This window comes from Aulonocara sp. 'chitande type north' Nkhata Bay, linkage group LG19 (genome assembly GCF_057382095.1).
Source record: "Aulonocara sp. 'chitande type north' Nkhata Bay isolate Kocher_YH1m ecotype deep benthic linkage group LG19, A_spYH_male_GT1.1, whole genome shotgun sequence".
In the NCBI taxonomy this organism is placed as follows: Eukaryota; Metazoa; Chordata; class Actinopteri; order Cichliformes; family Cichlidae; genus Aulonocara; species Aulonocara sp. 'chitande type north' Nkhata Bay.
The window spans coordinates 18,383,990-18,410,206 of NC_141362.1; the positions used below are offsets into that span (position 1 = coordinate 18,383,990).

A 26,217-nucleotide genomic window follows, 5' to 3' on the forward strand; every position below is an offset into this window, starting at 1 on the left:
ACTATTCGTGTTGATTAATTTAACAGGAAGTAGCGATTCACCCCAGCCGCTGAAGACAATTAAGCCTTGGCTGTTGTTGCCCCAGACATGCCCTGTGCAGCATGCCCTGCTAACCCCTTTTACCGTCTGCCTGTTTGTCCTTTGATTCCTTTCTCCCCACACTAAAACCACTGGCTGCAAACCAAATCACCTGGGACACTGAAAATTCACTTTCTCAAGGATGTGGCCCACCCACGGCCCATGCTCCTGCCCCGGGGAGGGCATGTACACCACATACATCTTATTCTGTTAGAGTGAGGGGTTATGCTGTAATCATTTACTTAACAGTGACATATAAGCAAGAACCCCCCCCCCCCCCCCCCCCGCCCCCCCCCGCCCCCATTACAAGAGACATACATGCAAACATGTAAATGTAAGTTTGTTCTTTCTGCCAACAGAGATTAAAGTCATCTTATTAATGCATCACTTCCTCAATTACAGGCAGTTTAGCACCATGGGTGGTCAGATTATAGAAATAAATAATGATTAATCTGAAACAACTGGCTTGAATAACAGACAGGATCCACTGGTGATCTAAATAACGTAAACTGTAAATTAGAAATACACAGTACACCACACACATTGTGACATGCATTCCCGAAGCATGACATCACCCATCTAAATCCAGTTTAGAGCTCCATGGTTAGCAGAGCCTCAGTTGACAAATGACCAGAGCTGACAGCGGAGGAGCTGCCATTATTTCACGGCACATTTGCATGCGCTGCATTCCTGTGCTTGTTCTGAAAGCACACATTCTGCGAGGGATTTCATGTTGGAAGGCCAACAGCGCTTTCATGAGAGTCTGTACACCGAGTGGCTTTCTCATGTGGACCTGGACAATGGGTCAGATTTGGTTGGAACAATTCTGCTGGGGCCCAATGGGGTAGGTTAGCGCAGTCTCCGTCAGAACACTGCAAGTGAATGTGCATCTGATCTTCAAGGGGACAGTTATTTTTAGCTATGACACCATGCTCTCCCTGTCCAGTATTAATGGCCTTTTCTATTAGGACGGTTGTCCTTAATTAGCATGTTTTGGGCTCTGAAGAAGTCACCTGACAGAGATAACCAAAGACATACCACCATGGAATTTAAAGATGGAGATTGTGCTGTATTTTTGGCTACAGAAAAGATTCACTCAGAGAGAAAGCTAGAAGCAACAGAATGACTAGTTTATTCTGAAACCAACAACAGAGTACACCCACCAGCTGATTTAATTCACAGTTGGATATTTTCAGAACTTAGCAGGAAGTCCATGATTTTGGTCACCTTTTGACCACCTTTTTCCTTTTTAAAAAAAAACATAAAATAAATTCTGGCTTTGTATAAAGTGAAGTCCAATCTGACTATCAGAGAGCACAGGGAAATAAAGAGTGACTTTTGATGACAACACAGTCTTCCTATATTTTCACTCACACAATACTGAAGCCAGATTCATGGACTCTACAATGTTACAGTCAAGCCTTGATCTACACATGGCCATCAAGAGTTTAAGGTCATTACAGATTAGGGTTGTCTGTGCTGGTAGGCCTACGTGCATCTTTCAGGAAAGGACTTCAGAATCGGAAGATAGGAAACCCACCCTTCCCTTCACCCCCTACTAATTTAACTAATTCCTTCACAACCTTCTTGATTTCTTTGCTAAGTCCTCTTTTTAGTCACTTCCTTTCTGTCCTGCGATCAGATAAGGGAAGCTGCAAGACAGCTGATGACTGATTCAAAGATGTTGTGTCTTCAGCCAGGACATACAGTCGTGTGAAAAAGAAAGGATTCTATGCAGTTATGTAAAAAGTGAACTACAACCCCATGATTCAGTGGCATGTAGACCCACCTTAAGCAGCAATCACTGAGGTTTGCACACATTTGTTTATGCATAGCTCTCTTAAGGTCCTGCCACAGCATTTGAACTGGACAGATCTGGAATTTCTGGAATCTACTGCAAGACCTTGATTCATTTATTTATCAATTACTCTGCTTTATTATTTCTTTTCTGCTGTATTTGTGTTTGGGATCATTGTCTTTTTGCATGACCCAATTTCAACAAAGCTTTAGCTGTCAAACAGATTGCCTCAAATTTGACTCTAGAATACTTTGGTATTCAGTAGAATGCATGATCAAGTCAATGAATGCAAGATGAACATTTCCTGTGTCTGCACAACAAGCCCAAACTGTCAACCTTCCACCACTGTGCTTGACAGCTAGTATGATGTGCTGTGTTGTGATGTTTGCATTATGACCAAACATCTCCACTTTGGTCATTTTTGGCCCACTGCCTCAAAAGACTTCGTTTCTCACATGACTGTAGTGTGGCTCAAGACTGACTCACTGGGAAAATTCGTAGCGAATTAACACTTCTGAAACACATGACCCACAAGTACAAAGAATTTCATGGCCGCCCTCACATTTCTCACAATGGACGCAACAAACTAACAAAGATGGAACAACACAGAATAACACAAAGCAGGCATTTTTAAGTAGCTTCCATACAGTAACCCCCCCCCCCCCAAGAAAATAAAGTACCTCCACTTAAACTGCCCACAACCACAATTATTATTAATTACTTTAATGGTTTGTGGTTAATAGTGTTGCTTAAATATTTCCAGACTGTCTCCAAGGCAAAAGCAATCAAATTTAGACAGAGACATTTTTCATTTTATTTTGTTTACAAACAGCTCTGTCAGACAGCCAATGCAAGGATGGGGTAATTATATGGATTTGGCCCATGGTTATAGAGTCTTTACTGGTTATGTGTATGAACTTGACAGACCATCTTAGAGCAGCCTACGTTTTACATCTATATGTCAACTGAGGACTCGGATGCTGTTAATTGGTTATTCTAGACAATAGAATCGTCAGACTTTCCCATGGTGTCCTCATTGTGCCATTTTACCGATCAATCAGTCCATCACATTGTAAATTTTAATCTCTTTCTCTCAGAGGTCCTATTAGCTTCTAGCCTCATTGAAAACAAACATATAAGCATAGTTGGTTTTAACAAGGCCATGAGGCACAGTAACCCATCTCACCCATTAAGCGGAAATGCCTCAACTCAACCACTGGAAAAAGGGGAGGGGGTAGGAGATTTTTCCAATCCTCCAGGGATGTCATTAATAGCCATTTCATTTAGTCTGATTCATTAAAAAAAATGCAATTTCCTGATGCAAGGAACATTTATAACAGTGCAGGCCACATAAATTGCCAGGGGGTTGTTACAAGTGTGCTTTTAAATTGTTGCTTTAACCAAAACAAATCTAGCAGCTCCATAGAGCAGTGCAGGGCACCCTTTAAGTACCCAACCATGTACAGTTCCAGTTTGAAGCAAATTATTAGAAACATGGTAAACCCCTTCACAGAAGCCACGAACCACAGACACGGGTTACATGAAAAAGAAAAAAGAAAAAAAAAAGCTGAAATAAGAAGCCATCCAGCAACAGACATCTTGGGCCACGTTAACAAGGGATTAACATGACTTTGAAAGCCTGTCTGCACATTTTGGAGATTTGGTAGAGTAAAAGACTTTTTCCGCTCAGTGTTTAATACCAAAAGGACAGCACTTACAAAATGATCAACCATGTCAACAAAGATGCAAAACTACATCAGGTACATCAGGTAACCCAAAAGTCCTGTCTTTTTTTTACTGTTGGGTGTTCTGTACTAGAATTGCAACACTTTAGTTTAGCACCACAAACGTATATACTGGAAGAGTGCATCCTTTTCAAAGACATTTTTACAGTTTGCTTTTTCCCACCCTCAGGAAGACAAAACCAAAAAATGATAAAAATTAATGGAAAAATATCAAGGAAAAAAATAAAAACAGCAATGCACTGACACATTCATAGATACATTTATCCAGTCGCTCAACCCTGATTAGTAACTGTATTCTGCAAGACATCCACGTTGCACAAGGAAAAATCAGTCTGCCAGTTGTTTTGTGAGACTCAAACAATGCAGATGTTAATGTTGGCTCCGGGTGAAGGTTCTATCAAGCACAGAGGCCAGCAATAGAAAATACAGCCATGCTGTTGACCCATTTCTACAAAAAGCCAATGGGCACATCTCTGCTCGTCAAATAGACCGGATCACTGGGATATCTATGCTATTAATACTGGGAATGAGAAGAAAGTCAGCCACGCCACATTCCAAAGTCCTTGACATTCCCACATATTAACAGGGCTCAGAATGAAATCCAATACTTGGCATCCCTTCCCTTCAAACTCCAAAACGCCATCCTGCCGTGTCAAATCGCTTTCTGATTTCATCTGGGAGGAACGTTCCAGAGTCACGAGCTCCCAGTCTAGCTAAAGACGTGTTATTATAAGTGGGAACAAAGTTGGCACTAGTAAAATCTTAGAGCTAGTTACCATGACTCTCAAGAGGGAAAAGATGCAGAAATTCTCAGAGACTGTGCTCCTCAAACACCCTGCAGTCTTGTCTTCTTGAGAGGATGAGCGATTTCCATCAGTAAAACTGAGAGAGATTGTTCTCTTGAACCAGTTTGTTTTCATACATGTTACAGCTCACAACTGCGCTCTCCGATTAAGTAGATGTGCCTTTGTCACCTTGCAATGATCTGACTTCTCATGCTTTGCACTACAATGTGAATGGCTACTAATCTTGCCTGGGTGAGAGGTCAACAGCTGCAGCATAGAGGACATAGGGCTTCTGGGTAATGTCTGGAATGCTCCGCCGAGACAGTTATAGCAAAGAAGACAGGAACAGCTCTCCAAAGTGACGAGCACTTTTTAAAATAGCCTGCGGTAATACTGTACTGAACTGAAGCACTGTAAAGAGGAGATATGCTTACACATCATAAGCCCCAGAAAGTGTGTCACTGGCACAAATACAATAGCAGCATTTGACACACACTGTGTGGGGACTTCCAGTGAAGGGGAGAGAGGACCAGCAGCATTTTTCCTAAAAATCTTCCAGGGTTCTGCCCTCTAGACACTGTAACTACTCTAATGTGAACGCAACATGAAGATGATCCTGGCCAAAAGATCAGATAGTTGACGTCCAAGCAACTTTACAGAGCTCATCTCTTTTTTCTCTCTGTCCCTATCCTAATGAGCAGGCCATTGAGCTGCCAGTCAGCAGCAGGGCTGAAGCGATAAAAGGCCAACCCTTGCTTAATAACTCCCCCTCACACTCCCTCTAAGCCTGAGAGAGCAGTTCATGCATCCGTAATGGTCGATAAAATATGAAAAGCCCCGAGAGCGCTGACGGCAGCAGAGGGTGTATATGTACACTTTCGTTAATGCTCTCCCGGCACGCTGAATCTTTTAGTACTGTCGCTCTGTTTGCCCCCCAGCGCACATGGATGTAGGAGGTCTTCCAGCAGACTGCAGAGTAAGCTTTTAATGTGGTGGAAATAAATACTATCTTGTTCACACTGCAAAAAGACATCAAAGAAAAACACACACGGCCCTTTGACTATATAAATGAGTTTTGCCTCTGGTTCAGTGACCTTAAAATGCAAAACACCAAAAGGGATGAATTACATGAGTGTTACCGAAATAACATGTGTCTCATGTTTTTTCATATTGCTTTTACTGCTGCATTAGCTGTATAAAAGTCTCCAGAAAAGAAAACATCACTCTAAAATGCTATATTATCTAGTTGGAAGATTTTCCATAAATAAAACTTATGCCTCAGTAAACCCTAACCCCCTTTACGTCCATCATGTCACCAACAATCCATCTAAGGTTAGGGTCAAGTTTGTTTTAGCCACATGCCAAACAGCCGGTTTCAAATGACATCTTACATGTTCTGGGACAAGTTGTTTCTTGCAAGGTTTTCATTTTGAGTTTTCTATGAAAATTCTTTTTTTTTTTTTAAAAAGGGGTAAACCTTCACCAAATCCCACGCCTATGCCTAGTCCTAACCTTAACCTTGAGGGATGTTAAGAGACTAAGAAAGGATCCCTAATCAATTTCTTAGTTGGAAATTTGGACGGCTGGTGAATGAACTCACATGACCATGCTTTCAAAGCATGCAAAGGATTTACAGCTGACAGACGAGCCAAAAGAGTAAAGCTGGGTATTTTCACCGCTCTGAGGGGCCATGTAGCCATGTACTGGCATCCCTTAAGGAAGCTTTGAAAGGACTGTCAGTTAAAAAGAACTGTCTTCCATACATACTCAGCCCCCAGTGTCTATAATGGGTTGCATGGGAGGAATATGGAATGGAAGATGACTGTGTGATTGATGAAGATGTGTGATCACTCATCATCTAGGTCCCAAAATAGCATCCATTTTACATATGATACTATCCCATCACCCTTCAGTCTTTTAAATGTGAACAATTCCCCTGAAATGTGCATTAGACATCTTGTAATGTGATTTGGTTGAAACTAAATGTTGATGTCTTCCAACTCACATCTGCAGCAGCAGCAATAACACTGAGCCTCCGATCATCCATGAAATCATGAAACTCCCAAAACTTCTAGAATCTCATGTCAAACTGAACCCAAAAGCATCACTATTAAGCCAAAACTGTTTCTTACACAGTGCAACAGCACACATGTGGGTACACAGCAAGATGTCCTGTCAGCACCGTTGGAGAACGAGCCCAAACATCAAGACCACATTCATTTCACAACCCAACTTTTGCTCCTGTTTATGAGCTATAAAGCCACTGTAGTGAAAAACGATTGTAAAATACTGCCCTTCCCTCCAATCACAACAGCACAAAATGTGGAAACTTTATCACAGGGGAACAGCAGCCCTTGTTGCCCACCAGGTCTTTTTTCCCCTTCCTCTCTATGAGCACTCCTACCTGATGTTTATTTTATTGCCTGCAGAAATCTTCAAATTTTCCTGCCTGGACTAAGCAGCATGAGCATCTGTAGCCTGTCATGGGTGAACAAGACTACCGAATAGCTAATACTCACAATGACCGGGAAGGGTTAAGAGTATCAGTATCCAGATCAAGTATCGCCTACTTACCCACTTCAGACCGGTTGCACTAAGAGATGAACCGTCTCTGTGTTGCCTCACTAGCAAATGAAAAAAAAAAAAAAGCACTCCACAAAAGAAAAAAAAAGTTAGAAGAAAAATTTAAAGCAATCCCGCATCTTCTGCTTCTACGCAACCGTTTTTGCTTTTTGGAGCTTCATGACCAAATTCCATGGGTTTGCAGAGTTTGACAGACGCCGTTTAGTTTCGTCTGCTTCACCTCTCTGAGCTTCTGAGCTGAGCTCTAGATTTCAGCTGACTGTGCTGGGAGCTGAGCTGTTGACATTGTCCCCGCTCTCTCTCTCTCTCTCTCTCTCTCTCCCCTCCCTCTCCTGCTCTGTCTCTCTCGCTCTCTCACAGTCTCTCTGTCTTTGGATTACTAATCTACCTTCCCCTCCCCTTCTGGATTCCAGCTCCAGCATATGACAGCATCCATGTGGATGTCAGCTAAAATGTTATGGATTTTCAGTGAATATACCATACATGCATTTACCTTATACTATAGTATCTGTGCGTGTCTGTTATGAGAGGCCATGGGAGAGGGGAAGCTAAAAGGAAATGACCCTCAACGGCCTGTGCTTCCTATGCCTGTCCACAATTCCAACTCCACCCAACACATTTAGGTCTAAATGAGCAGTCGATGTAGGGATATCACACACAGTACCCAAAGGAAACCTCTTTCCTGCCCCGTCCTCTCATCTTTAACACATGCATAAAAGCACACACGCCCATAAACTGATGTGCCAAATATGGCGTTGTCCATTAGGAATTACCCCTTTGACACAGACAGGAAAAGGATTTCCCTGTGATTTAGTCATCAGTGTTCATTGAGAAAAAGGTGAGTCAGAAACCTTGATACACAAAGATCTCTTGGCTTGGTCAAGTTCGCAGTATAAGCTCAGCCAAATGTAATGTGTGGAAGGGTGGAAAGGAGCTGAAGGGTGGGGAGGAAATCAGCTGGAGGGCCACACCACAGAGGGTTCAGAGAATTGGAGTTCAAGTATGTTACTTGTGATAACATAAGTGGCAAGAGAGTGCGAACAAAAACTTCAAGACACCGGAGACTTCCTGTGAAAGACAGAAACCATCATCTCTTCATCTCCACCCCTCCTTACACCCAAACCTTCAGCCAGACAAAATAAAACACCTATGCAGCAGTTTATCAGAGTTTATGGCCCCCCCGCCCCGCCCTTTCCCATCACCAACTGTGCTTCCAATGCTTCTAGCACCAGATTAACACCAGAAAATAAAGTCAAAGACCACAAAAATCCAAGTTTCATTAATTTATCAGCAGGGGGCCACTCTTCTAATTGCAAAAAAAATAAATAAATAAAATAATATTACATCTAACATTACATTTAGAAGCACTACAGCTAACTGGAAAATTTACCTCAACAAAACATCTGTATTGTATGCAGCATAATATCCATTTAGTAAACTATCATCGCTTGTAGAGATAATTATATGATAAAGTATGGTATGCTTCATCATCACTGACAAGTCTGAGTATGAGCATTCTAAAGTGATCAATATGTCTGAAAAAACATTGACATGTCAATCGTGATCTTTAGACATCGACAGCTTCCTGACCACAACTGACTCATCAATACTATTGATGTAACTTTAAAGGCATGGGTCATGCAGACTGAGGTCATATGCCGTCGTCTTATCTTTCATGGGACTGCCTGTCTGCTGACCAAGTTGGAAAAAGTATTGGCTTGTCTCTAATATTGACTTCAGTATAAATGCATGCATATACTGTAAATGAGAGCAAGTGACCACATTCTAAACAAGGACTGTTACTTGGGGGCCATTAGAGTATACCAAATACTTTTCCCCCCAATCTATTTTTTCATTGTTTGATTTAGAAAAAAAAAAAAAAAATCACATATTTAGATTTAGTGATAAAGGGCTGGCCTAGAGACCAGTCAGCAACCCCCGGCAACCACAGGTCAATCGGGAGAGGTGTAATGTATCCATTACACCTCCAACCAGTTGCCTAGTGGTTGCTGGCAATTACTATGTGAAAATGGTTGAAAAGAGGTATATGGTGCTGCACTAAAACCTCCTTGTCATTGCTTTGGTCACTAGCAGATTGCTGTAGTCAAACATAGTTTGAAATATGTCGGTTGTATCTAGAGACCAAAGCAATCAAAAGGAGTTCTTTTGTATAGTCAGCAACCATTTGTCTATTCCCTTGCGACCTGTGGTTGCAAAGGGTTCGCCATCCTGTCTCTAGGCCTACAGGACTGAACCCTTAGATACATTTTTGGCAATCAGCACATTTAAAATCCAGCACATTTTCTTTTTATACTTTTGGTATTATACTTTTATATTTATTTAGATTCATTTATTATGTTTATTATACTCTCTGTGACAGAACCACCACCCACTGAAACTATTGTTTAGACATTCACACACTCAAACTGGAGCCACTGATATGCTAAAGAGTGGAGAAAGGGGCAGTCACAATAACATTTATCATCTTTCTCTAGGGACAGAAGACAGATGACACCAAATTGCTGGCGGTAATGCTTGGGTGCATTCCTGAAGAAGCCCTGGGGACACATCCATTAACCCAGCTGAGCGCCAGAACCAGCTTGTTTCCATGATGTTCACTAGTGTCAAAGTGACATTAGTTTGCATCACTTCTCCATTCCGTCTCTCTCTTTCGCTCTCTCTCTCTCTAGAGGGTAACTTCTCCATCACCAAAATGAGGGAAGATAGCCTATTCCTCCGGGGTTATTTGGGGTAAGCACAGGCTCCAGTATTGCTGAGTGTACCAGTAACCCTTGTATCATCCATCACAGCCTGATAATTGACGCAAATGGAATGGGCCTGGCATGCATGTGATAAAAATCATGGTCTCTAAAAAAGAGAGAGGGTGAAAGATCCAACAAGCTCTCTATTCCATCTGTTCTCCTTTTCTTTGAGGGTTTTCTGATTTTCATTACCCCTGAATAGCACACATGTTACAGGAAGAAAGAAAAGAGGAGCTTAGACACTCATGTGTACCTCCACATTTACAAATGACTCCAGATCATAGCTTCTACTAACTTGGCTTCAGTAAACCTCACCCTGGGATATTCATATCAACTCAAGCAGGGTTAGGCTTTACCCACAGTGAATGGCAAATGTCATGACTGATAAACCAGCTGCAAAGAGAGAGGCGGGGAGCTTTCTCCTCCGCTGAGCTGTGTGCTGCCAAAAGACACACAGCTACCCCTAAAATCTGCCTGTCACTTGTCAGTCAGTTGGGCGAAACTTCCTGAGCTGCTTTCCAAATCAGTGATTCCCGATTAGGAGTACCCCAGGGAGTGGTAATGCATGACCAGGAGCTAATGGACAAATTATCTCAAGTACTGAAGGAAATCAACTGAATTAAAAATGAGATTTTAGCTCATTCAAGATAATTATAACTAAAGGAAATGAAGAAATTTGCATACTGAGGAATTTATAGAGATTGAAATGAGTGAAGGTTGATTCAAAAAAGGAACAGATTAGTTCAAATCATTTGTCAAAAGTCTGTCTAACAATTAAAATCATTGGTCTAAACCCTTCTGTGCCCGCTATATGGAGCATTCATGAAGTAATATTTTAAGAAAGAATTCACCATCATATTACAGAAACAGTCACAGCCTGGCCAACAAGTGCTAAATTTAGTCAGAAAGAAAAAAAGGGAACTTGGCACTTGGTGTTACGCTGGACGAAAGGTGAATGGAATATTGGATGAGAAGAAGTGGGTCACCCAAGGTGGTCTCCTCCAGGCTCATAAACCACACTTTCTCCTGCAGACCCCTCTAACGTGCAGCAGCAGTCAAACCTGATAACAGCCAGAGAAAAGCCTGTAAAGAGGCATTTGAAATTACAGATATTGGCATCAGGAGGACTCTTTCCAGGGTTGTCACTGAAGAGAAGTGGCTGGTGCAGCGCTCCAAGCCAGCAGCTGCCAGAGCTAACATGGCAAACGGTCATGCTTTACGATGTGTTGTTCCTTAATGTATTATTTAGGGCTTCTTTAGACCAGGCAGCTCTCATTTAACTGTATTTTGTTTAGGCGAGGAATTCCTTGTGACAGCACTTTGCACTTTCTTTCACACCCACGCAGAAATAAATTGCCCCTGAGAAAATACTTCTGCTGTTCAAAACCCTGAACTCTTGACAGCATAAATATGAGTGCACATTTTTATACATGGTGTAATTGTATGTTAGCTATAAATCATGAAGCAGGGGAACGGTATACTATCCATCTTTCAAAAGCCTCTGCACAAAAGCAACCTAATCACAGCAAAGCAGTCAACCATAAATCTAACTTAAGTCACTTTGTTTTTATGGTGACATTTCTTCCTGCTCTTATTATTTATATCCCTGTTGCATGAATTCATGCTTTCTTCTTCTAGCTCGACTCTTTGTGGCTTTCCATCACAAATGTTTGACAATCCACCTGCTTTTACCAACTTCAAATGAGAGTAAACACGCTTTTCAACACAATTACCTCTCATTTGTACCAAGTGCTTTTCCCCCCCCCCTTTGTGTTCTGCAAAAGCAGTCTGTATCTGAATGGCTCTTTTGTTTAAAAGGCAGACTGGGCAGGGTCAAAGGTCAACCAACTGCCTGCTTCCACAGTGGCTCTAGTGTCTGCTTGGATATGTGCCAGCTACGTGCTGTCATGTTTAGACAATGGTCTAGCTTTCCACTGACTGACTCATGACAGCTTCATCATGTTAACCAGTGATGTAATACCTTGATCTCTGGGCATGAAGGCCGTCGCTATTGGACTTTGAATAACTTCTAAATTATGTCATAGTGTAACCATAATGAAATGCGCCAATGGCGCGTTTCTTCTTCTTGACTGGTTAACAATTTCAGCTGTTTACTCTGGAAATATGAGAATTTAAGCTGGTAGGTTAATTCACTTTTTGCATTTAATGTTTTTTTCCTTTTTTCATTTTTAATTATTATTTTGTTTGTATAATTCTATTTGTGCTGTCTCAAATTTAACTCAAACTAACCAAGGATAGAAAGGACACTGCTAACTGGACCAGAGGAGAAGTAGAATTCTTGGAGCCATGGACATGCTGATTACCAGATGGATGCACTTTTTGAGTAGGGAGATCATTAGCCTTGCTATTTCTACTTTATCCAATTCCTAAGATGGGCAGGATGTTAAGCCCCAGTCTCACAGATTGAGACCAGCCAGTTACCCCCTGGCAGTCTATAATTTTTGCAACTTCCAGCAACCACTTACCAACCTCTCTGCAAATGCACTTTCCCCCCCTTACCATCTGGTGTTGAAAACTCGTTTCTAGGTGTGACCAAGACTTTAGATATTGAAGTTTGGGTAAACAACATGGGAGACATCTATTTGCAAACCATTTGTGAATTTCTGGCAATAGCCACTCTCACACTGACGTCAGTGTGCAAGCAACACTTTGTCCCCCCCAAAAGCAAATGATTGGTTTCACGCTACAATCAATAGCCTGAAGACTGCTGAAGGCATTTATCAGATATTGCAATAAGTCGCACATCTTATGACATCTTTATATAACAAGCTTGCAAAGTTTCCAAGTTAACATTGGAAGTCTCTGAGTAACACACACTGTATGAGTGAAATACAGTTCACTACGGAAAGATTTAGTTTAAAAAACACATCTGCTAACCCCAATGTGCTTTTATGTGACTATATTTCAAGTATATGTTAGCAGAAATCAGAAAAAACTTCTACCCCCTCTCTTACCTGGAAAGATGTACAGTCCATCTAAGCAACTTGCTTATAGTATTATTTTTTGGGGGGTTTTGCCATCTTCTTCTGCTTCTTTTAAAATCTTTTTAAAGTATTTGGTGCCAAACATCAGCTTATACGAGTCTATAGCAGTACAAGCAAATCTCTTCAATTTTAGAAATATGAGATGGAAAATACAAAGATGTATAAAAGGTCATGCTTTTAAGGCGGCTTCACTTCTCACAGCTCTTTTTTGCCAAAATGAGTCCAGGTGTGTAAACTGTAAAAGTGAGAATAGAGGCTGTCAGTAAAAAATAATGACAAAAGAAGACAAGAAAGGCCTTTGCTCTTTTTCCAGATGCTTCCATTTAAAATCAAATTTGATATATTCCTCTTGCTGTTATATTGGCAACATGGGGCTCTCCTCCTGTGGCTGTATGACATTACAATTTATCAAAATTCCTTATCCTGCCATTCATAAAAAATAAAAATAAAAAAGCACAAATCTGACCACTCACTGAACCCAAAACTTCACCTTCACCTGAGCTGTTCCAGGTGCCTTAATGTCACTTCTTAGTATCCATTCAAAGCAACATAAATCAAGGCTTTTACACCCTTCAAACACAGGCCCATGTACGGCGGTGAATGTCAGAGTTATGTGAATGTAACCATAAGTCCAATTCTAAACAGCGCAGTTTAAGGGGTTGACCCCACAGACATACATGGTCACGACTGTCATAGTGTCTAGATAAAAACATCTGGGAGTCATCTGTTCCGCTAACAGAGGCCCCATGTGAACAGGTGCGCGTCTGCATCCAAGGCCTCATACCCTTTTTCCTTGACCCTTCACCTCTAGTTAAGGCTGGGAAACTCTTTGAACCCACTGGCAGCACTGGTCACAGACAGTGCTGTCTGATCAGCCAAGGTCACGTTGCATTGGACAGTGCAGTGATCACGTTAGCGCTTCAAACAAACAGAAAGCATGCTCCCATGTTTTAATTAGCTAATGATAGGTTGTGCCCAAGGAGATGCAATGATTGGTGCACACATAAATCAAATACCGCTGTAATTATGTACTTGCATCATGCTGTGACAGCAAAAGCAACAACTGACCAAAACTTTGAAGCCAAAGTGACCAAGCAAGCATCCTCTCTCTAAAGATTTTAATCACAAACCAGAGGAAGTGGGTTGCCTAAAAATAGCCCACCAATTTTACTCTCAAAGCCTTTGGTCTGGGCTCGCCACGACGGCTCCAACAAAGCTACAGTTTACGGCGAGATCCGCAGCTGAGAATAAATGACATTTTTAAAACTTTTTCTCTCAGTCTTGCTTAATGTAATGCTTGGAATGACGCCCCAGCTGGGTGTTGCACTATACCACAGTGAAACCATCTTCCGAGCTCTCCCGGGATAAGAGAGTAATAACAAACACTTCCTGTTTATCACTACAGTAAGTTAGAACAGTCTGTTCTGAGCCACTGTTCATTCCAACACAAATAACAGTGGTTATCACGTCTTAATGTTTCAGAAAACAAGAAGCAACAGCAAATTTAAGAGGCAGCAGAACACCTGTCAACACATTCATGGGCAGATGAGGATAAAAGTTAGCAAGCACGGACCAGATTTTAAGGATTTTTCTCCACAAGCATCCAACAGATCTATGTGGAGAACTATATAGCGTCAGTGAACCACACGTGCCTCGTGCTCCATCCAACCACACAGTGACTCTCCTTGTCCAGCTGCCTCTTATATGGTGGGAAGGGTCGAACATGTTGTAACACTGATTTACTTCCCCCGCTAAATCAAGCAGCTCTTCCTTTGCAACATCCTGTCCCCCAGCTGAGAGGGGGCGCCGTAAAAGTTATCCTGCAGCGTACGGTCACATGGATTACACTGTTGTCCAGTGGGTTACATCCTTTAGCGGTTTAGATACCGAGGCAAAGCATCCTTAAGATGCATACATTCAGGGCTGGGTCGGGACTGTCCTGGTGCTTCGGCTGATAAGCAACACTCAGCCCTGTCCGCAGGAAGCTATGAGACATATACAAACAAGTGAGAGGAGATTACACCCAGGCTAAAATGATAGGAACCCAATCTTAATTTAAAAATCCATTCTATTTCCCATCTATGTCACAGCGGACAAAGACATATTGTGGCTGCAGAATAAACTTCTCACCCTACATACCCTCTCACTACAGCCTAAAACATTCAAATTCAATCTGGTACAAGCTGAAACCTATAAACAGTTGAATTAGTCATTTGTTTCTGTAGTAATGAATCACTGAGTCTACTATTAAGCCTGATTGAGCAACATACTGAAGCTTCAAAACTCCAGCCAGTATTCAACATCCAAATCAGTGTTCAACCACAAAAATCCCAAATAGCCCATTAAATAGGAAACAGCAATCCAAAATTGTTTATTACACATCAATATTAATTATTATTAGTTATCCTGAGACACCGACATTTGATCTTGGTGCATCACGACTATCATCTGGTGGGTGGAAAAAATTACAGGATCAATAACTTATGGTCAGGAGTTAATAAGGCGTAGCAGCATAATAACTAAATTATGGACACATCTTAATAGTGTGCGGTCACATAATGTGGTATGTGTGCAAGCTTTAGGAGTATAATAGCAATAATATTATGGCTTTACTTGTCTTACAGGATGCACTCACTTTTACTCTAACTTCATAATAATTCAGCATTTTTTCCTAAATGGTTATAACATGCAGAAATTATAAGTGATTTCTTAAAGTTATAATAACCTCTGATTATCCCTGAAGCTGAGTATAGTCTACAAGCCGTGTAGGTGTTTGGATTGAGTGAATGAACAGAGTGAGAATGAGTGTAGAATCGCGCATGTGTATCTTGTTACTGCTGTGTGCACAAGAGAGACAATGTAAATATATATGCTATCACACCATGTGGTGCTGAGGGATGTTGAGAGAGCAGTGGTGAAAGGGAGTGTTGCTGAGGGGCTCCAGTATGCACCGACTGCCCGCACGAGGGCTAAATGATTGTGTTGATTAAAGCCAGCTGAGCCCGGGGTAGCTCCTGTAGCAGAAGACGCACGCACGGCCCCATGTGCCCATGAAATCCATCTGGTCACTCAGTAACACATGCTTACCATCGAGCGCTGCGTGCTTTATGTTCTGCAGCTAAAAGTGTACACAAACACACACCCAAACACCCGCCATGCTTATGAAATCAAGCTAACAAACAAGTCTTTCTCTACAATGCTCATCAGCTGTAATCTGCCCACTCTACACATAGACGCTGATTAGGACTTTCCAGTGATTAAATTCATTCCTTTTACTTGAAAAAAAAAAAATGAGGCCACGTTCACTCTGAAGAATATGCAGTCCTTTCATACATTTCAATAGAGGCAGTTCTTCTATTCTAACAGGTTCCATGTTCGACAGAACAAATATATGATGGCTTTAGCGTTTAATTTTTTTGTAAACTATATTGTTTCCCCTGTATGTTCAACAACAAATCGTCACCAGGGACTTTTATTTGGTGTAAATCCCAGATAAAGGGATCAGGATGATTCTAAATACATGCTTGATGGATCACCTCGCAAACCCTTTTAATCCATGTTGGAATTACAAGCCTACAACCAGCTATTTTCATGTTAAAGTTGGTTGGGATAGAACGTTCATGTTTCAATGTTTACACTATCTTACCAGCTTTTTGAAGCCATATGCTGTATCAAGGACAACTTGAATGTCCAAATTCTCTGCACTGCATTTGGCAAGTGTTCAAATTGTTTCAAGCTTTTCACAATTTATAATTTGTTTCAAAATGTTAATAACTTCAAAAAGTCTGATAACTTTCCAAGTGGCCTTACTGGTGCAACCAACATGTTTCAAAGGGCACAACTTTTACTTTAGTACTTAATGAGTGCTTGCACACAAGTCATCATCTTCCATGCAAACAATGATTTTTAGATTTCTGAGGTCACCCAATTACAAGTTTTGCTGAGCAGTACCAGACACTTTTTTGTGTCCAGTTTCTCCTAGCAACTGCCAACATCACCCAACAGCTACTTACCAACCAGTGTGGAAATACAGTTTTTCCCAACAATCCCTAGCAACTGGTGCCGGGGTGTCATCTACGACAGGTCTTAATGCTGAGATACCAAAAGGAAATCATGCAGTCCAAGGTCTCTCTGCACCTCTGACCTTGCAGTGGACACACATGCACTCTCAGATATTGATGGCAGATTCTCCAATACACCACCAATGCTGCAAGCACTATTCCAGTTTTGACACGTTCTTTTGGGTATTTTTCCTTCACCGTTACGTAAAATACATTCAGTTACAGAAATGTTTAACACAATCAGAAGTGTTCAGCAGATGTAAGCTCCCTGAGTGTCAGGCCCATCCTCACTTTAGTCATATGTAGCATCCACCAACACTGAAAAACTATAGTCATCACCAAGTCACTGTATTTATTTAAATTCAAAGCAGATGTTTCTTCACTCATGCCTTAGTGTATATCACTGCAGATATATGGGTTCAAGTTATAAGTAAAGAGAAGCTCTCACACAATATACAGGTGTCTGACTCACAGGCACCCATGGGATGAAAACCTACTGGGGAAAAAACCCCAAAAAAAAAACTAAACCCTTGACCCCTGCACTACAAATCTGGGTTAATCTGCTCCGGCGGCATACAATCAACACACATTGTTCCGATTACATGCTATCAAAGTTAAATGGTCAGGTTGGGCCTCGAATCCCATTGCACACTGTAGCAAAAATGTGGGTCAGTACTTCTTCCCCTGCAGCCTTTCCTCTCCTTGCATCTGAGTTTCCTTCACAGAACAATGAGTCTGAGTTTTCTTTTTCTTTCCACAGCACCAGGACGTGCAGTGAGAACTGGCATTATTACGGTGGCCACTGTGGAGCACTGAGACCCCAAGTTGCGATGCAGGGTGTGATATAAGAGAACTCGGTAACCTTTCAAAACACAGTCCAAAGGAGCCATTTCAATAATTATGAGCATTGATTGTTGTGAATGTAATGAAAGGAAGGATGCAGTAGGTCAATGAAAAAAAAAAAGGGGGGGGGTGATTTAAATGACCTCACCTGTCAACAGCTTCCTGTTTGAAGGCCTTTTCTGCGGGGGAGCTTAAAGAGTTTTGACAATTGTGAAAAAGGGAACCCAAGCCAGAGAGGTGTTTGCAATGTCGAACACCACAGATAGGAATACACTACAGTAAAAATAACCGATGCACCATCATGTCTGAAGGTTTGCTTCTAATGAAGATTAAAAGGAAGAGAAGGCAAGTCTGGGAAATGTACTGCACAGCACTGACCAGTAGCCAAACGAATTCAGACAGATTTATGTTCACCGCCTGTTTTAATACTTTGTCAGTGGCGCTCTAAGACAGTTTGTGTGTGCAAATGAATCACAGCAGGGCTTCTTCCATCCATTCTGTTTCATGGGCCAAACCTCCAATCAGCAGATACCTTTCCTCTTCCCCAGATCTTGGAAAGAATGTCAGGAAAGCAAGGTCACGTCAGGTAGGGTGGGTGTATGTGTGTGTGTGTTCATTCATGAACACTACCGCTCAGCCGTTTGGGTCACTTTATGGTTTTAATGCAGTTCCATTAGCATTTTCAGCAAGTATAAATCATATTTTTCAGTAGCATGTTGTGTTTACTAATATGAATTTATCAGTAGGAAAATTATATTGGAGCAAACAAAATTCTACTGAAACAAAAGAACTCTTTCTCTTATAAATTACCAGAAATCTGACAGGGGCATTTCTAAGAGTCCAAAACTTTCAAGCTCTACTTTACACTAAAGCTTTCTTTTGCAAGTTGCAAAAGAGTTTGCAGTTTAACACATTGCTGTATAAAGTTTAGTAATCATATTACAGTAAGCAATTATGCTGTTACTTGCATCAATATGGGTGAGTAGAAAGAAAAATTCAAACACACCTTTTTTCCTGCAAGCTTGCACTACAATCACCTGATTCAGTTCATGTGCAGGAAGGAGGAGAGTATTCGAGCAGTCTGCTGCACAACTCTTGCAGAGTGGAGATATAAATATTGCTGTCATTTTTATTGCAGGAAAGAAAGTGACGACAAAGTGCAAACTGTGCCCAGCCAGAACTCATGTGCAAAGACATCATGCAAACACAAAGCTACTGAAGAACCCAGATTGATGTTAAAGCTGCGTATGCTCACCCCAGCTAAGAGCCAGGGCCTTCAACAGGTAACAAAGGAAGTGATGAGCCATCAGGTGTGAAGTGTGGAGAAAAAAAATCTTGAGCATGTCTTCATGTGTGAGACTGTATCCTAAGTTTTATAGTGTTATATTATGTTGTGGAGTAATGCAAATGTAGTGTAGCAAGTTACTCTAGTGAGTAATTAAGTAACGTTAGTGATGTATTAGTTCTTTTGTTTAAATTAAAAATTAATATGTAATACACTGTTTTTTTACACTTATTTTTTACCTTACATCCTCTCCTCAGCATTTGCAGAAATTGTTGTTCAGACATTATTCATTGTAATTTTGTTGTTTTGCATTTATAGACGTTTTCTATCCAGAGTGTGTTCTTTTTTATGAGTTTGAAGATCATAAAATGTGGATATAATGCCCAACTGGGGATAAGGATTGAAAATTAGCAATAAAATTAAACTCTGTATGCAGCCCATCAGTTTAATGCTCTGTACTGAAGCTATGTTCAAGTGCATCATCTCACTGAAAGAAAAAAAATTAGTGAATGAAGATTTTGTTCTTCTCTGATTTAAAATGATGAACACTGAAAAACAATCCATTTGCTTGTGAGATTCCTGCTCCTAGCCGAGGACCATGGGAGCACCATGCAAGGGATGAGAGATAACGAGAACGACTTTCTGTTTTGCAGTGCTACGTTCCCTGAACGCTGCCCAGTTTATGTATTGCAGCTTGTTGTCAAGGAAACCTGGCAGCAAATGAGGGCAGAGCACAAGAGAGGCAGGCATCCAAAGACTGGAAAAAGTGAGCGAGGGAGAAAATTAGGTGAAAAATAACAAAAGTATCAACATAAAATATATTTATTATTCCGATGGTTTCATCTTTGAGCATGAAGTTGAGACAGCACACTTTTCCTGCACTACAGATTATTCACAATTACAGGAACATCACCTATTTTTTTCCAATTAGGAGGTTCAAAACCCACCCACCTCCCTCAGGTCAACTGGAAAATCCCATTTAATTCTCACTAATTGAATGTGAATCATTATCCTGGAAATACTTCAACAAACGCAGTGCAAGTTTTGTCTAAGATATCCTTCCTCCCACAGCCACTAAAAATCAACTTACAAATGTTGCATCTTTATTCTTTAAAGCTAATCTCCGTACTGCTGAAATAGTCACGGTCACTCGCAGTTAGTTGTGCACTTTGGGGATTTTGTCTGTCAGCACAGCAGGGTGGATGCTGGGGATTATGAAGGCAGTGATGTGTGCATGGGTTGATATGGTAGCATTTATGTCTGTTCCAATGGTCCAGGTTGTCAGAGTAATACCTTTAATCCACCCCCTGCTACTAGTATCAGCCCCAAAAGATAGAGTCAAGGGCATGGTTACAGTCCAGTAGCATCCCTATTCCCCTTTTTCAGCTCCCTCTCACCTTCTGATAATCACAATATGAGTCTCCTCTTTACAGGGCACAGTTAATCCCTGTGGCTCCTGGACCATGTGACCAGTGAGGAGGTAAAGAAGAGGATGAAACTGACTGGACTTTAAGAAGCCATTTGCTAGATGGATCACTGCCTGAAGAAATAATACAGGCTGTAAGACTTTGAAAATGGGCAGCCCATCTAAGCTTCTGCAGGAAGAGAGAGCGACAGAGAGAAAATATATCAGCCTCCAGTAGCTTTAATGCCGGCCAACTCCTGTCAGATGGCTTGGCACACAGAGCACTGGCTTATGGGTTATCTCTCCATCACTCCACTGCTGACAGCCTGGACCCTTCAACACATGTGTGCACACACACGCATACATTTGCAAGAGCTTTTAGCATCCTGGGTCTGCATCTCTCTCACATAAATTCTTTTGTTTTCAAAACTGCTTTTAAAAAGGCGCACCATTATGGACACAATGGTTGGACAACATTCAAATTTGACAAACATTTAATAATCAGCGCTTGCTAATATAAAGGCAGAAGGCTGTTGAAATATCTAGGGCTGAATTAAAATGTCATGATACAGTGCAGTTCCTCTAACGGCCACTTGAAGCTGGCTCCAAAACCGAGTGGCGCTCCATGACTCCCATTATAAAGTGTCCAAGTGTATGTGTTTACTGTCTGGTACAAAAAACTGTTTTGTGTTGTCATTGGAGCGACAAAAGAAAATACAGGACCTAATTGATATATCCCTAACATTTGCATTTATCTGGGCAAGACATCAGCCAAAACTGCATGGGCTAGGCAATGGTACTCTGCTGCATCCCAGAATGCAAAGCATACCTGGCTACAGGAAGGCATTCGGCTCAAACTTGCAGCATCACCTGGTCAGTATGAGGTCAGATCTCACCATAAACAAACTAGTGAGTCTCTGTCTGGTTGGTTCCACACCTGAGTGCGATTATCATGTTCACACGTGCACAAACAAATTTCACCAAGTAGGAAAGTTAACTTTTAATTTAAATGGACACAGCACAGCTGTGAGAAAACACCCTAAAATCGGGCAAACCTACATTAGCAAGCTGATGGACCAAAATTTAGAAAATGAAAGATGCCTGTAATGTGTGCTTACATTGGTCAAAAACCTAAAAATACAGCTAGCTTACCTAGCAAACATATGCTTAACGTTACTTAGTGTTGATACTTAGTTTGTCAGACAAGGAAATGGGGACTTCCACATTGCCACTGTTTAATGTACTTAATATACAATGGCAGGTCTCCACAGCACTACATCCACTAGACATACATGATGAAAATTTTCATTAATATATCTGTTTAGCTCTACTGTAGCTCAGCAGAATATTTTTTTCAGTGACTGTCCTTTATAATGGATTTATCTGAAGAGATTAATTTTCAAAGAGGCAAACCACTAAAAAAAAAAAAAAAGCCCCCTGTGGGGGGGACAGGAAAATAATACTAAAAGTCTCTCAACCCTAATGGCCACCAGTAGGAGCAGATGTGTGCAAAGCAAAAACACCACACAGAGCTACAAAACCACACGACTAAAGAACTTCAAACATAGTTGTAATGACTAATTGTTTAATGTCAGGACATCACAGTGTCATCTTTCCAAGCCATGCAATCTCACAAGTGCACAAACAAGTTGGCCTGGTCTGTCACAACATTCAGGTTGTTAGTACATGGCAAAGTAGTAACCACATGAGTGCTGGGACTGTAGGTTTCCCAGCAGAACATTTCATCATAATGGGATGACTGATATTATTCACTTCCCCTGACAGTGGTTTTAATGTTGTGGCTGAATCAGTCACTAACCAAAAATAACCTCCTCTTCAGATTTGCTAAGACATTCTTGGGTCATCTGAGATTTTCCTACTGGCTTCTGTCATTTGTTTAGCCCCACACTTCCTGAATGCTGATGGCAGACAATCTCCTAGTTTACATAAGTAGAAGGAGAAGAAAACCAGCACACTCTCTGCAAAGGAGGAAGACGAGGAGGTGCATGAAGAGGAAGGGAGTATCTTACTCACCGAGTGAACGGCACAAAGAGGGTCACCTGATGTCCACATGTGATCTTTACCACAGGGGGAGTGATGGAGCGTATATCAGAGGAGGATGACATCTGTTTTAAGAAGCTTCCTCTCCATCTGCACAACTATAAAACAGGACCCAGAGTCTACACGAGTACCTGTGTTTTTCATCAGTATGGACGAAGCAGAGTAGATGAGAAGAGGATGCTGTTGTCACTTATGGCAAGCACGCATGGAAAACAAGCAGGTTGAGAGGGAAAGTCTGGGTTAGAGTTACAGGTGAATTTAAGAATAACACAAGTGCGGGGAGCGAGCGATGGCCTGGTAGTGTTTTCAGACGATGGAGAACACCCACAAAATCTTAAAATCTGGAAAAAGGACACAGTTTATAACGCAGCACAAATAAACGTCCTGCCTTCCTGCCTTTCAACAGTCCATTTGAAGTGCAGTGCCAGTGCAAACCTGCGCGAGATCAATCTGCTCTCCGGAGGGATAAAAGCAAAAGACCCCATTTCAACAGGCCTCTCCAGAGACAGAACCCCATTCATTCCTCCTCTGAATGCTTTAGTTGTTGCCAACCACGCGGTTTGTCACTTGGCGAAAAAGAGTTTTTGAAAAAAACTCGCCAGGGATGAAGGATCTATGGCTCAGGTCCACTGTTTGGATTCTGTTTGTCTGTTTAGTTACTCAGTAGTAGGGCTGGGCGATATGACCCAAAATTCATATCTCGATATTTTTTAGCTGGATGGCGATATAAGATATATATCTCGATATATATTTTTTTAAAGCCATAAAGTAAGAACAAAAAGAGAGTTCTTAGTCAAAGCTGTGTCCCAGATGTCACACAGGCACTTTTATTAACATAGAGCAGATGTACATAAAATTTACTCAAAAATAAATTATGAGCATTTATTAAATAATAATGCTCCATAAATAAAAGAAAACAATGTTGTTTTTGTGCATAACAAAAAGCTCACAAATGTGCAGTCAAAATGTAAACTAAAAGACGAGCACTATAACAAGGACAGATTTCACAGCTGCTCTGTTCCCAACTTGTACTGCGTGACTGACAACCTGGAGTTTGAAATCCGCTTCGCAACCACGTCTCTTAACAGGTGCCATTTATGGTCCTTATACACAGTAGGGTAATATTACGTTGAAGCACAGTACGTATCACTCCGCGAGGCTCAGCCGTAATGCTCCGACAATCCATCAAGCGCTGCAGCTCCGTAGCTTACCAAAGTCGTACTAAAACATTTTTTGACAGATTGCTGAGCGCCGTGTTCCACATAAAATCGGTGCGCGGCCATCAAGCACAACCAGAATTCATACATAAGGCGCGCTGTCAACTTTTGAGAAAATGAAAGGATTTTAGTCCGTGCAGCACCTCTGGGCTGCATGGCGTTAGCGTGGTTAGCTCGTTAGCGTGGTTAGCTAGCTAACACGTTGACGCCGTCCAGCCCCACGCACGGGGCGATGCGCAGTAACTCGTTAACAGATTTGCCGTGTCCATCTTGTCGCTTCCTGCAGGTGAAGCGATGGGGGAGGAGGGGGAGTTGTGTTCAGTGAAGGAGAGGCGAGGCCGAGTAACGTTGCGTAAAGACGAAAGTGGACGAAAGAGAGGCAAACTTGCGGCTCCGCAAGTATAATTATAACGTAACATAGACTATATCGATATAAAGGATATTGTCACATCTTATATCTCGTATAAAAATATATCGATATTTTTTAAAAACTCGATATATCGCCCAGCTCTACTCAGTAGCAAAGGGACAGAACCGTTCTTGGATCCTCGACTGCATCTGCTCATCTATCTCAGAGCTCAAACACAATAAGATGGCAGTTAGCTTGGATGATGCATTAGGGCCTGGGAGAGAGGCTGTAGAGCACAGTAAAAGTGCCTGTCACAGCTTTCTATTCTGCTTAGGAGCTTTGAAGTGCACCATAAAGTCGTTACATGATTAGAAAGAAATGCATGGGAAAATACAGAAGCCAAATTTAGTAATCCAAGACTCTCCCCGAGATTTATGATGGCGTTGAGCTTATAAAACGTTTTACTGTTTAGTAATGGCCTTTAGTTTTAAACAAAGTGACATCACAGGGGAGGTTTGGTCTGATACTGCATGTCTGAACCATATTTTTTCCTCAGGTCAGACTATTTATAGGCTTATGGATTCCAAACGCTGCAGGTGAGGATAGGATAAGAATTATTCAGATGGATCAGAGGGGGAAAACAAGAGGGGTAAATGTGATTCAGCTACTTCTTAAATCTTGTTAAGATGCTCCAGCCTTCGATCACTTCAATAAAGCTCATTTGTCACACTAGCAAAGTGAATTACAGTAGACTAAATTGAATTGAGGATTAGGGTAGGAGGCTTGGCTATCTGACAGCCTGTCATATCTTGTTGTTGTTGGTCAATATAAAGTGCCACACACACACGCGCACGAAACACATAACAAGTATGTCACCATGACACTAAATACACAAAACCTGTGTTTCTGGGATTTCCCGTAAAGCAAATGTGAAAATAAAACTGCATCACTATCCATATGCAAAAGTGGAAACAAATCACTGCCAACGACAATTGAATGCATTAAATGAAAACTGAAATTCAAAATCTAAATATAAAAAGCCACAAACTCTGTTTAATGAGGTAATTCCTCCAGCCAAATGACACATTCAGTACACAAACCAGGAAAAGTCTCTTTAAAAATGTTTTTAATAAAAATAAAAAACCCAGCAACCTCCAAGCTATAAACTTTACATATTTCAGGTTCAATATCCAACCCTGGAGCCAGAACATATTTTGCATGGGTAGCCAAAGTAAACCTGCCACAGTCTGGCCCATTCTCAAAACTCTGTGTCACATCAAGACCCACATCGCAATCTCAGGCCTCAATCTGAAGTGATTTATTGGCTGTGAGTTCTTTTACCAGGCTTCTTCATCACTGTGCTGAAGAGCTTGAAGGATCCACCAACCAGATAAGATAAATCCTACTCCTGAGCCTGATGATAATGCAAATAACTCCAGTTTGGGAATCTAAAAACTGGGCAAAGGAATTCTGCCACCACTTCTACCACTAGGATCTGCTGAGGCAAGAACGGTCCTGGAGGAGTAGTGGGGCTCAGCATCTCTGAGCACAGAGGACCCCCCCCTCACCTCCCCAAGGGAAAAGCCGGTCCAGAGAGCGGGGGACTCTCACGGACAGTTGAGAAATTTTCCCACAATCAAACGCAAACAGAGCCGCACAGGGCAGCGCGAAGGACCCCTGTCCACCAAGGAGACAGAGGGAGGGAGGGAGGGAAAGAGCTGACGGTTACAATAACACAACCCATAGAAGTACATGCTAGGCCATATCTCTTGTAAAGAGGACCCTCAAAGAGAATGCACTGCTTTGTAAAGAATATTCAGTGATCCAAGTGAGGTCTCAACAGTATTCCAAGGATGTTTAACCTGTAGGTAACCTTCAGTAAATTTCAGAAACCCAGAGGCCTTGGATACCCCTCTGCACAGTTCATTGGTAAATGACCTCATTAAGGTAATCTGTTTTCAGCACAATCCACCACTACAAATACCATCTGCTACGCATTAAACAGGGTGTCAAGCCACAGAGGACATCTGGATTGCTATCGTTGAAAAGTTTAGGCTAATTTAGGCACCGTCTGAACTTGAGACAACATTAAGATAAAAACTCAAGACTGACAATCTAGACCAAGAGATTTAGCATCATTTTGGCCACTGAGATCAAATCTGCTCAGCTTGCAAACAGAGGATATTCCCATTTTAAACAGGAACGGGTTGAACTTTGTCATTACAGCTCAGTCAAAACAA

The 26,217-nt window shown here is 41.5% G+C and overlaps 1 protein-coding gene across 8 annotated transcripts in view; it reads right to left on the reverse strand.

The window, feature by feature from the left end:
- daam2 (dishevelled associated activator of morphogenesis 2) overlaps window positions 1-26,217 on the reverse strand; it is a 110,729-nt gene that overhangs the window by 76,574 nt on the left and 7,938 nt on the right. The window contains exon 1 of one of the 8 annotated variants that reach the window (XM_086273712.1): window positions 6,981-7,267. The exons of the other annotated variants lie outside the window; for them this stretch is intronic. The gene's annotated coding sequence lies outside the window, so the exon portion shown is untranslated. Of the gene's footprint in view, window positions 1-6,980; window positions 7,268-26,217 lie in introns of those variants that run through there. 8 annotated transcript variants of the gene reach the window in all.